Raw genomic sequence first — 10,505 nt, forward strand, 5'->3', positions numbered from 1 at the left:
GTTTCTTCTTCAAATTGAAAGAAGAATTAATTAATGAAATATACTTTAAAAAGGATTTTCTTCTAAAGCCAGTAAGAATTTAGGTGAAATGGCACCGAGTTGTCCTGGCTGATATGGGAGGGATGGATTCATCACAAGAAAAGCGTTTTCTTCACATGGGCTGATAAACAGCCTGCAATGTGAATATTTTCACACATTCAATTGAGGTCTGGCCCTCTGAGAGGTTTTTCTTAACACGGATCTGTGAATAAAAGAACATTTCTGTAAAGCTACAAAAATAAATAACAACCCAACATGAATCTCATGTTCCTATTCAGACAGTAAGAAAGTCACTACGTGTTTCTTGAACAGGATTTGAAACCCCTGAAATGTTAAGGAAAAAAGGACTGAAAAATGTTCAGTTCTGTGGAACCATTTGGCAAATCAAGAGGGAGGAAGGCTCAGCTGGTCCCACCTGTGCCAGATTCTTGTTGCTCTTCTGAGTTGGTGAAGCTGGAAATTATTATAATAAATGTGAAAAGCTGGTGCTGGGAAGGAGATGGGCTGGGTGGCCTGAGGGAATGTTCCATCCCTGGAGACACTGCTCACCACACAGGTATGATGTGTGAGGAGTGTGAGTGTGGAAAAGCTGCCCTTGCCTCAGTTATTTTTATGTGAGTTGGTTTACGACTCTAATTCCACCTTAATTTTCCTTTGGCAATTCTTCATGCTCGGTGTTTGATGCAGCAGGCGTGAGATGCTCTTTGATGCAATTACAGCTCCGGAGCTGGAGCGGGCTGGAACACCTGATTTAAATTCCAAACCTACTGTGAGACAGATGAAAGCAGTCACAGGAGCTGCTGGCTCCTGGGTTTTGCCTCTGCTATCAGTGCAGGATCTCGGATTTGCTCCTTGGCTGGATGAGATCACCACGATCCCACTTCAAGGCTGCCTCGTGGGGATTTTAGTGGGCTTTTTTTCAGTCTTTCTGCTACTTAACTGCAGTTAAAAAGCATCAAGTGCTGCCCCTGGGTGAGGGAAAGCCTGGCTGATGAAATGTGTGTTCTTTTACTCTTGGGCAAATGTCCATAGTGACAGCCAACAGGGGGATGTGGAGGTCAGTTCCTCAGGTACCCAAGGGCAGGAGAGAGCAAGAAAAATGGATGGGATGTGAGGCTAGTTAGCTCTGCTTTGAAGCAGAAAGGAAAATCCTCATCAGGGGATGTTTTGTGAACAGTTACCCTCATGTCTAGTGCTCATCCTGGAAGAAATAACTTAGAGTTGGAACATGATTTATAGATAAATTAGTGATAAATCAATTATCACATTCTGTTTGGCTTTTTTGCTTATTTCATCCTTCACCTCTTCAAAAGGGCAGTTGGTGATTTGGGTGATTTTCCCATGCTCCAGCTGTGCACACCAGCCCTGTGTTTGCTCCCCAACCTCCCCTTTCCTCCTCCAGCTGCTGCAAGAGGGACTCAGCTCCTGGCAGGAGCTTCAGTATGTGCAGATGTGCTTCATCATCTCAGCTGCTGCTGCTGCTACATGAATATATTTATTTATTGCTGCTTTCACTAAATAAATAGCCAGAGCTTATCTATGTGGTTCTTAAGGAAACTGGAGATAGAAAAGACAGATAACAATAGGAAAAGCCTCTTGTGGCTGGCTTGTAGGGTTTCTGTCTGAAGTCCAGCAGTCTGACCAGCATTAACCATATCTGCCATTAGTGCTGGCATTCCTGTGGGATCCTGCCTGCTGAGGTACCTGCCTGCTGCAGGGACAATGTGGAACAGTTGTCATTTATGTGCCAGAATGTGTGCCTGAGATGGAAATAAAGATGTCCCAAGTCAATAGAGAGTCATTAAAACAGAGATTTTTCTCAACTCTCATTTGTTTCTCTAAAGTCTCAAATCTCATTAATGTTTAAGGCAGCAGCCAGGTGTATTTTGCTGAAACCAGCAGGACCCTGGGAGTCCCTGACAGGATTCTGGGGTGCTCCACACCTCAAGCTGGAGGTGCTGCCCTAATGGGGAATCCCCTCTTTGAAGGGAATGTGCCTCCTGTTTGTCTCCAATTGTTCTTATCCAATATTATCCTGAAAAACCAACCAACGAATCCACAAAATGACTCACTGAAGTGAGGGCAGGTCAAATTGCATGTTATTGTATGCCTTGCTGAGATGTTTTAAAGTGTCAGGATTAGGGAATGAGGGGAGCTCTCTGCTCTGTCCTGCAATCTGCAGGCACTGGTGTGTGGGAGCATCCTGCAGGATCTGTCCTGCTCCGAGTCCAGAGACGTCTTGGAAATGACAAGAGATTCCCAGCAGACTTTAATGTCTGTCAGCTCATGAGGAGCTCTTATGTAAAAAAGGCAAAACAACCCTAACCCCCCCTGGTTTACACCTGCATGGAGAAAAGCAGATATTCAATTAAGGTTCTAATCCCTCTGAGCAATTACTGTGGCGAAAGGAAACTGCCTGCTTATCTGTGAGTGCTGATAACTCATCCTGCCAGAAGCTGGGAATTGTAAAGGCCAATGTGTTGGGTTCCTGGCTGAGAGCTGAAGGAGGACTCCAGCTCTGCTGTGCCCGTGCTGGGGCTTTGCCTGGGGACTCCTCTGGGTGCAGTGAATGCCATGGAAGCCATGTGTGGAGCAAGGCAGAGCTGTCCAGCATGGACACAGCGCAGAGGGGTGAGCCTGGAGCTGCCTCCTGGGCCTGCTCCACCTCCCTGTGTGTCACTGGCTCAGGTCAGTCTGCACCTCAGGGTGAGCTGGTGACAGAGAAGCATTTTGGGGTGTTCAGTGAGCGGCAGGAACAAACAGAAGGCATCAGGTGTGTGCAGGAGCCACGTCTGGGACAGCATGGCTTGAGCTCTAGGCCTCAATCCAGAGGGCACCTCCCGTCACATCCAAACGTGAAATTGCTCTCTTTGGATGGCTGTGTCTGCTCCAAGGGGAGCCCTGAGCCTTGACTGAATCTGGGGACAGGGCTGAGGAGGAGGAGGAAGGTGGAAAAGTGGAGAAGGAGGGTGATCCACAGCAGGCTCCTGGATGGCCGTGCTGCTGGGCTCCCCCAGCGCTGCAGAGGGAGGAGGCTGTGTGGGTAATCCAGTGTGTGTCCCCTTCCCTGCACTGGCTTCCTCTGCACCATCCACTGCTGCTGGGATTTAACTCACCCCAGTTTGGCTCTGTGCTGGCAACTCCTGGCCCCTAATGAGAGCCCCAGGCTATAGAGGTTCCTGTTAAGGGCTGTTTATAAAAAGCCATTCCCCTGCTCAGATCTGTGGGGAGCTGGGGCAGGCCGGTGCTTCTGAGGAGGGTGGAAACAAAGCTTGAGCAGAACACAAAAAGGTGGCACTACTAAAGTTCTCATCTTTCACGGAGGCAGTTTGCCCATGAGATCATTAAGGGATGAAGGAAACCACCTCAGCACTGAGGTGACTTTCTGCAAGGACCAGAAAGCCCTCAAACCTCAGAGATTTAAGGAGCAACCCCTCCTGTTTGCTGCTTATCCACAAACAGGATGTGAAGCCTCCTTTGCCCCCGAATGAGGAAGGCAGTGCTGCAGCCTGGATGGGGCTTGTGGAGCTCCCTGCAAACCTCATCAAGCCCAGGCAATTTATCATCATTATCATTTATATAACAACTGGAAAACAAGCTGGGAAAACTCCCCAGAAAGGAGATTTGCTTCCTCAGCAACAGGCAGGGGAGGGATTATCCTCATGTTTGTTCTGCTCTCCTCTGGTGAAGGAGACGGTGTGGGGAGCACTGTTGTGCTGTGTGGGGTGGCTCTGTGGAGAAAGACAGCAGGAAAAATTGCCTGTGTACAAATGAGGTGCTGGTCTGGCCTCTCAGGACTTCTAGTTCAGAAATGTGTGCGGGATGGATTTTGCCTGAGCAGGACTGCATCCCTTGGCGTGGTGCTGGACCACAGGGCAGCCCTGGGACTTGGGCTGTTGCTGGGAAAAATGGATCTGTGCCCTTCTGTGCTGTCTTCTCTCCAAAATCCAGCTGGTGATGGGGAATTTCTGCTGTTCCTGGCTGTATAGAAGAAAATGTTGTGTAATCTGTAATACAGATGCTTTTTTTTCAATTCCTTTTCACTGAAGAAATTGGTTTCCTCCCTCTCCAGGGTGACTATAACATACACCTTTAAAACAAGTTATGTTCTGTGGAAAATCAGTTTTCCTGCGTCCTTTTCCCATCTGCAGTGGCTCTGGGGAGGAAAGGAAGACATCTTCCCCATGGTCTCATGTGGAGAGAGGTACAAAGACAGAGCAGAGTGATACAAATAGGAACCATTTTTCATGAGATGTCCCTGCTTGCACACAGACCTGAAGAGCTGACAATGTGGGCAGAGTGGGAAACAGGGACAGAGGAGACTCTGCTGCTGAGCATCTCCAGCAGCCTGGCCTTGGGGGAGATATTCCTGGCACATTTCTGGGCTTTCATTCAATTTGCAAATTAATTTTACAGTTCTCAGTTGCGTGAAGGGACTCTGACATGTACCTGTGACTGGGAGGGGGGTAATGTCCAGATACTGAGGGAATTGCAATGAAATGGTAAAATCCCTTAAGCTTATTAGTGAATAACAGTGCTGGCTTTCAGTGGAGTTGGAGTAGCAGTAGCATTTTAATATTCCTAAAATGTCCATGTAACACTGTGCCTGGTTCTCTCAGTAAGAACCATAGATAACTCCTTGCCAAGGAAAGCTTAAAGTTGTTCTCCAACAAATTGACTTTTTTCTTCATTATTCCTTAGACTCTTATTTCTGATTCCAGGCTAAGGGATGCTAAACTTGAAATACTTGAAACATTAAAAGTTGCAAGATGCAGGCAAAAGTGGTCCCAGGACATGGGGTGTGGACAGTTGTGGGTGTCTGCAGGAGTTTCATGGTAATCAGGGGAGAAATCAACTGAAATAAACTTTATTGGTGCATTGCTGGATGGCCTTCCAATGGAAACTGTGCTATGAATCAAAGGAGCAATGAAAATTTCAATGTTCTCTCCAGAGCCTGCAAAATAACAGCAAAATCTTTGTGTCTCGCTGTCCTGGGCTGTAAAGAGCCTTGCTCTTGCTGAGCTATTGTAGCTGTAGCAATGCTCCTGCTGCAAAGTTTGGGTCCTTTTGGAGTTGGATTGGAGCCCCTGTGCTGGGAATCACACCTGTCCCAGGGGTTCTCTTCCAGTTTTGGACAAGTTCATTTTTTGGGGGGTTTACTGGAAGCGTCTCAGCCTACCATAGCTCTGTCCTCACTTGATGTGTTTGTGAACTCAGTCAGCACAGGTCAAGCTCCAAATTTCACCAATATGGGAAAGATTAGGTGGGAAAATCTCAGGAGCGTGAGCTCAGCCTTCTGTTTCTGTGAACACTCCTGTCAGGAACAGAAAGGCCAAATGGGAATTGTGGGATAGGAGGGATTAACTTTCAGGTGCTTTCACCTGAGTTTTGTGAGGCAGGGGCTGCACTGAAACCACAATAATAACCAAACACAGTAAATACAGGTAGTTAAGGAGCATTAAGATTTGACAACTACAAGCAATCACCACACTTTTCTGGTTTATTAGGCTATGGAGGGTGTAATTGGGAGTGCTGCTCCTGCCTCTCCCCTGTGGTGCTTTTCACTCAGTGGATTATTAAACAATTCCAGGAGAACCACGCACAAGCCATTTGTTTTGCTCTGCTTTTTCCACTCTTTTCATTTTCTTTAATTTTTTTCTGTTATATGAGCTTTTGGGAACATAATGCTAAAAAGGTTATTAAGAAGCCATTGACCATACATGCCCTGCAGATTTCTCTGATAAAAGCCACTGCCTTTTGCTTTAGAGAAAGGAAGATAAATACAGGGCGACTGCGAACATGTTCCTGGGAAGGAGTGGGTGAAGTTGCAAAAGCAAAGACCTTCAGATGTCAGTGACATCCTTTGTGGCTGACACGATGGCTTGGGGCCTGTGAGGACACGGGGCTCCTGTGGAGAGCTGTGGGTTTATAGATGGCTCTTATCTACAGAAAGTGGAATTAGATGAGAACGTTGTGACCTTAAAGCTTCCTGAACAGCTGAACACATGTGCTGAGCTGGGAGATGGAGTGTGGAGGGGTTGTGTCTGGTTTGGGCTGGGAAAAGGGTGATAAATGGGAGAGCTGCTGTGGAGGAGAGTGAGCAGGGTGAGCAGGATGATGAAAGTGACTGTGGCTAGATTAGGGGTGAAAGAGTGCTTAACTCTCACCTGAATATTTAATTTTGTCATCTTAAGAGGAGAGGTGTGATGTTGTGGCCTGGGAAGAAGGAGGCAGCAGAGCCGTCCCATCCCCACCTCTTTGCTGGCTCTAAGGCAGCTTCTCTTTCCTCCTCGAACGTGCCCAGCCCAAGGTTTGTGATGGTTATGGGCAGCTGAATAAGTTACTACTCGACTCAGTCCTGCCCTGGAAGGAAGTGCTGGACCACTGATGAGCAGGAGACAAGCTTGGAGCCCACCTCCAACCCTCTGTGAGGAGGAGCTGCCTGTGCACAGATGCCCTCTCCGTGTCTCCGAGCTCTGAGGATGGAGCCCGAAGCACACTGTGAGCACTGACAGCAGTTTTCTAATCAGATGCAGAGCTCTTGTCAGCCCAGAGCTGGGTGTTTAGCCCATGCATCTGAAACAAGCTGCTGCCAGCTTTAGTTCCAGAGTATTACCATTTGCACATTTTAACAGGGAGAAATCCTGCCTCGCCTGGGAGCTGAGTTTCTGGGATGGAGTGATCTGTGCAGCCACATGGCTGAGATGCATTACCCAGCTATGGCAAAAATGTAACAAGGGCTGGATAAAAAGCTCTGCTGCTCTTCCAGAGGGCTGCTGGATGCAATTCACTGAAGCCTGAAGTTGTTATTTTCCTCTCTGGCTGTAAATTGTTCTGATCAACAGCGTATGAAAGACACTACATCAAAAGAAGTGGAATCAGAGAGATAACAGACCTTCCTGGGGAGCTGGAATTACTTGGCATTTGACTCTGTGGCTCTTGAAATGAGCCACCATGAGACATCTGTGTGTGCTGGGTACCAGCTCACCTGCTCTGCCTCGGTGCTCATCTAGTGCTGTACCTTGGTCTGGATGTACCCTGGGTCAGCACAATTGAAATGCTGTTCTTTTGGGGTGCTGCAGCTGGGCATGGGGTGCCCTTTTTCACCCTCTTGTGCATGGGCTGGAGCTGGCAGATGGAGAACACAAGATTTTGGGGGGGGAAAAAGCCCAGATGCTACTCTGATAAGCACCCCTGTGAAAAGTGATGCCAATCCCAGCTCTGGAGTCCTCCACTGCGGTGGGAGGGAGGTTGTTCACTCTGATTAGAACACTTGTGATTCCAGCAAGGCCTTTCATTTCCACCCTGGCTCCTGCTCTGCATATTTGATGCTGTTCTCTGGTGACAGAGTGCAAATGTTAAGATGTTAGAATAGGATTGCCCCAAGGTTCAGACACTAATGACAAGAATTATCACAGTCTGAGTAGTTCAGGACTTGACAAAAGGTGCAAAACAATTAAGCCATGATTAACAGTCGAGTGTTTCTGTAATTAGAAGAGCAAGGTTTTGTGTTACTGCGGTACTGTTTACCACCTCTTATAAAACAAAAGGAATCCAGTTGCAGAGATTGGTTTACTAAAAAAGCCCACTGGTGATGCTGGGTAAGCAAAGACCCAAGTGAAGCCCAGCCCTGTGTTATGGTGTAGAAACTGGGGGAGTCAGCAGGGTGTGGAGCCTCGTTCAAGCACACTGATGGAACAGTTCTCTACCTTTAGGTGACAGATTGTGTTGCAGTGCCAGGGACTATGAAACACAAGCATTAAAAATTACTTTCTGGACACCCTTGTCATCTCCCAGCCTTTCTCGAGGCAGTGCCCCTCAGACCCTTTAAATATAAAAGGATGAATTATTTTTGCATGGGGAAACATCTCACTGAACAGAAGAGAATTTAACTTCACTTTTTACATACAAAGACTTTCAGAAGCAGATTTTTTAGAATTAAATGAGGGAATTAAATAAAGGAGCAGGATAGAGAAATGAAAAGGTTTTGACAACAAGCCTGTTAGTCTGTGAAGAGGGAGGAAGTTGTGTGGGAGGTCAGCCCTGGATGATGCTGGTTGCCCTTTGCTGCACTCCAAGGAAGTGCCACGATGTAAATGTAGCAGAGCACTGGATCTGTTACATCCATTTAACCTGTCAGCCTATAAAAAACTGTCACCTGTATGGAAGAGGAAGCTGGGATAAATAATGAATAGTTAAATTATTAGGTTGTGGCATAAATATATCCTCCAGCCTCCTGGGAATTGAAAAGGTCCTGTTTTCCCTCTTGCCAGCAACAAGGGAGTTGTTGCTGGATGAGATCCAGCCTGACTGGGCTGTGTCCAGGGACCAGCGAGTCCCGTGGGGTGAAGGGGAATTTGGCAGCTTGCTGGGGCTCCTGAGTCTTGTCTGAAAGCTCCCGAGGTCATTGGTAGGTTATTTATAAGCAATCAGAAATCAGGAGTGATTTGCTATTACCCAGAGATGCTAATTCAGATTCTGGAGGGGATTCATTAGCTGAAATGGCTTTGCAGTGTGTGAGTTGATGACAGCCCTCTGGGTGCAATGCCTCTGGCTCCAGGGGGGACTCTGGTGCCTGTGGGAGCAGAGGAGCCCCAAATAGCAGCAATCTGGCACCAGTGATTATCTGAGTCCACCTGGGCAATTCTTTCCCCCTGGGTATCTTACTGTGGGATGAGCAATCCCAGCTCATCCTGGGACTCCCAGATGGCCCTTGAGGAGTGGATCCTCTTCAGCCTAGAGGACTTTTCCAACCTTAACATCACCAGGTCGCTCTCCCCAGAGGGAATATTTCCTTTCCATATTTTTCCCCAGTGTCATGAACAGGAGCACTTCTTGCAGGAGCCAGCACCACTGGTTAGGAACAGCTCTCATTTAGCTCTTATTTGTTTGGGACAGCCTAAGACAAGGACAGAAAACCAGATGAAACAAGGAAATACATGGGCAGCGTGGCTGCAAATCATTCTGTTTGTCTTGGCAGAGGAGTTAACTGTTGAAGAAATTTGGGCAATTGGTGGTGCTGCCAGCTCTACACCAAGGTGGTGGAGTTAATTTTCAACCCTGCTGGGATGAAGAAAGCTGTGAATTACAGAGGGTGGAAAATGCCACAATAAAGAGATGAATAGAGGGGAAAAAAATTGATTTCTTTCCTTGAAATATTTCTTGATATGAAAAAGCTCTAGTTCTGAGCTAGAAGAGGACCAAGCATCTTGTACTTTGTGAGGGTTTTATTACTGTTTGACACTGTTGACACATCACTTATCATTTATATACATGTGAAGAAGGAGGAAAAACCCTTTGCCTTTATTTTCATGCTTCCAGTTCCTTCCTGGTGCAGGTATTTTTCCTGACTCTGTAGGATCAGCTCATTAATCAGCCACTGCTGCCCTTCTGTAGGTTATTCACAGGAAGCCTCAAGGAGAACCAAGGTGGGTATAAAACAGGGCTGCCAGGAGACAGCACAGCAGAGGGGATATCATCTGCTGTGGAGCTGGGACTCCCAGATTTTCCTGCCACTTCTGGGGTGTTTGCAGCATTTCCCCTGTCTGATACAGGGTAGAGCTTCCATTTGGAGATGGATTTTAGTGGGGGCTCTATTTGGGAGGTGCCCTGGTTCTTGGGACCATGCTGGGGAGATGCCTCTGCCCCCATGGGTGGATCAGGGAAGTGCCTTTGTACCTGGGGCTGGTGGCCTGGCAATCAGCCTCTGCTCACTCGTGTCTCTGTGCCTCCCCAGCTCCAGCCTGGCTCGCTCTGGCTGGCAGGGAGTCAGAAATGCTCCTGCCTGCAAATAAAATCCCACTCCATTTGGCACTTAGAAACAGAAAGGAAGGAGAAAACACCTGTGAAGCAGAGAGTGAGGCTGTCAGCACTGGTTTGTGTTAGTGTGAGCCCTCTCAATGCACCGAGGGGACAGAGCTGGGTTGTCTTTGCTTAATGCTTGCCAGGCTCTTTAGGAGAGGGATTAGCTCAGCACAGATAGAATTATTCCAGCAGGATGATCGCTTCTGCAAGGCTGAAATTTCCCTGATGCAAAGGCTGTGGGGAGAGGGGAAGGGGCAAAAGTGTGAAGGTGAGGGACAGCCCATTGTATTAATGAGCCTCAAAACACTGAAGGAATGAGCTTTCCAGCTGGGCTGGTGAAGTGAAGTCTGAACTGTTCTGGTGCCTTTTGGCCCAAGAACAGCCTCTGGTGGAGGCCCAGCTGGAAAGACGGACACCTGAGGACTTCCTGCAGCAGAAATATCCCAGGCTTGGGTTGCTGGGGGAGTGGGGGCAGTGTTTGGTCCTCTGACACCTTTCCTGCCCCAATTCCAGGTGAGATTATTCCCAGGCTTGTGACAACCCTGAGTTATGGTTTTGGGAGGGAAAAAGCATTGGAAGGGAGTGGATGAAGCTTGGACATCACTAACAGAAAAGTTCCCCTGCTTTAGTAGACCCAGGATATTTGTTTTGTAAAACATCTA

This window comes from Pseudopodoces humilis, chromosome 19 (assembly GCF_049639895.1).
Source record: "Pseudopodoces humilis isolate 2021_Gansu_Grassland_sample_001 chromosome 19, ASM4963989v1, whole genome shotgun sequence".
Classification (NCBI taxonomy): Eukaryota; Metazoa; Chordata; class Aves; order Passeriformes; family Paridae; genus Pseudopodoces; species Pseudopodoces humilis.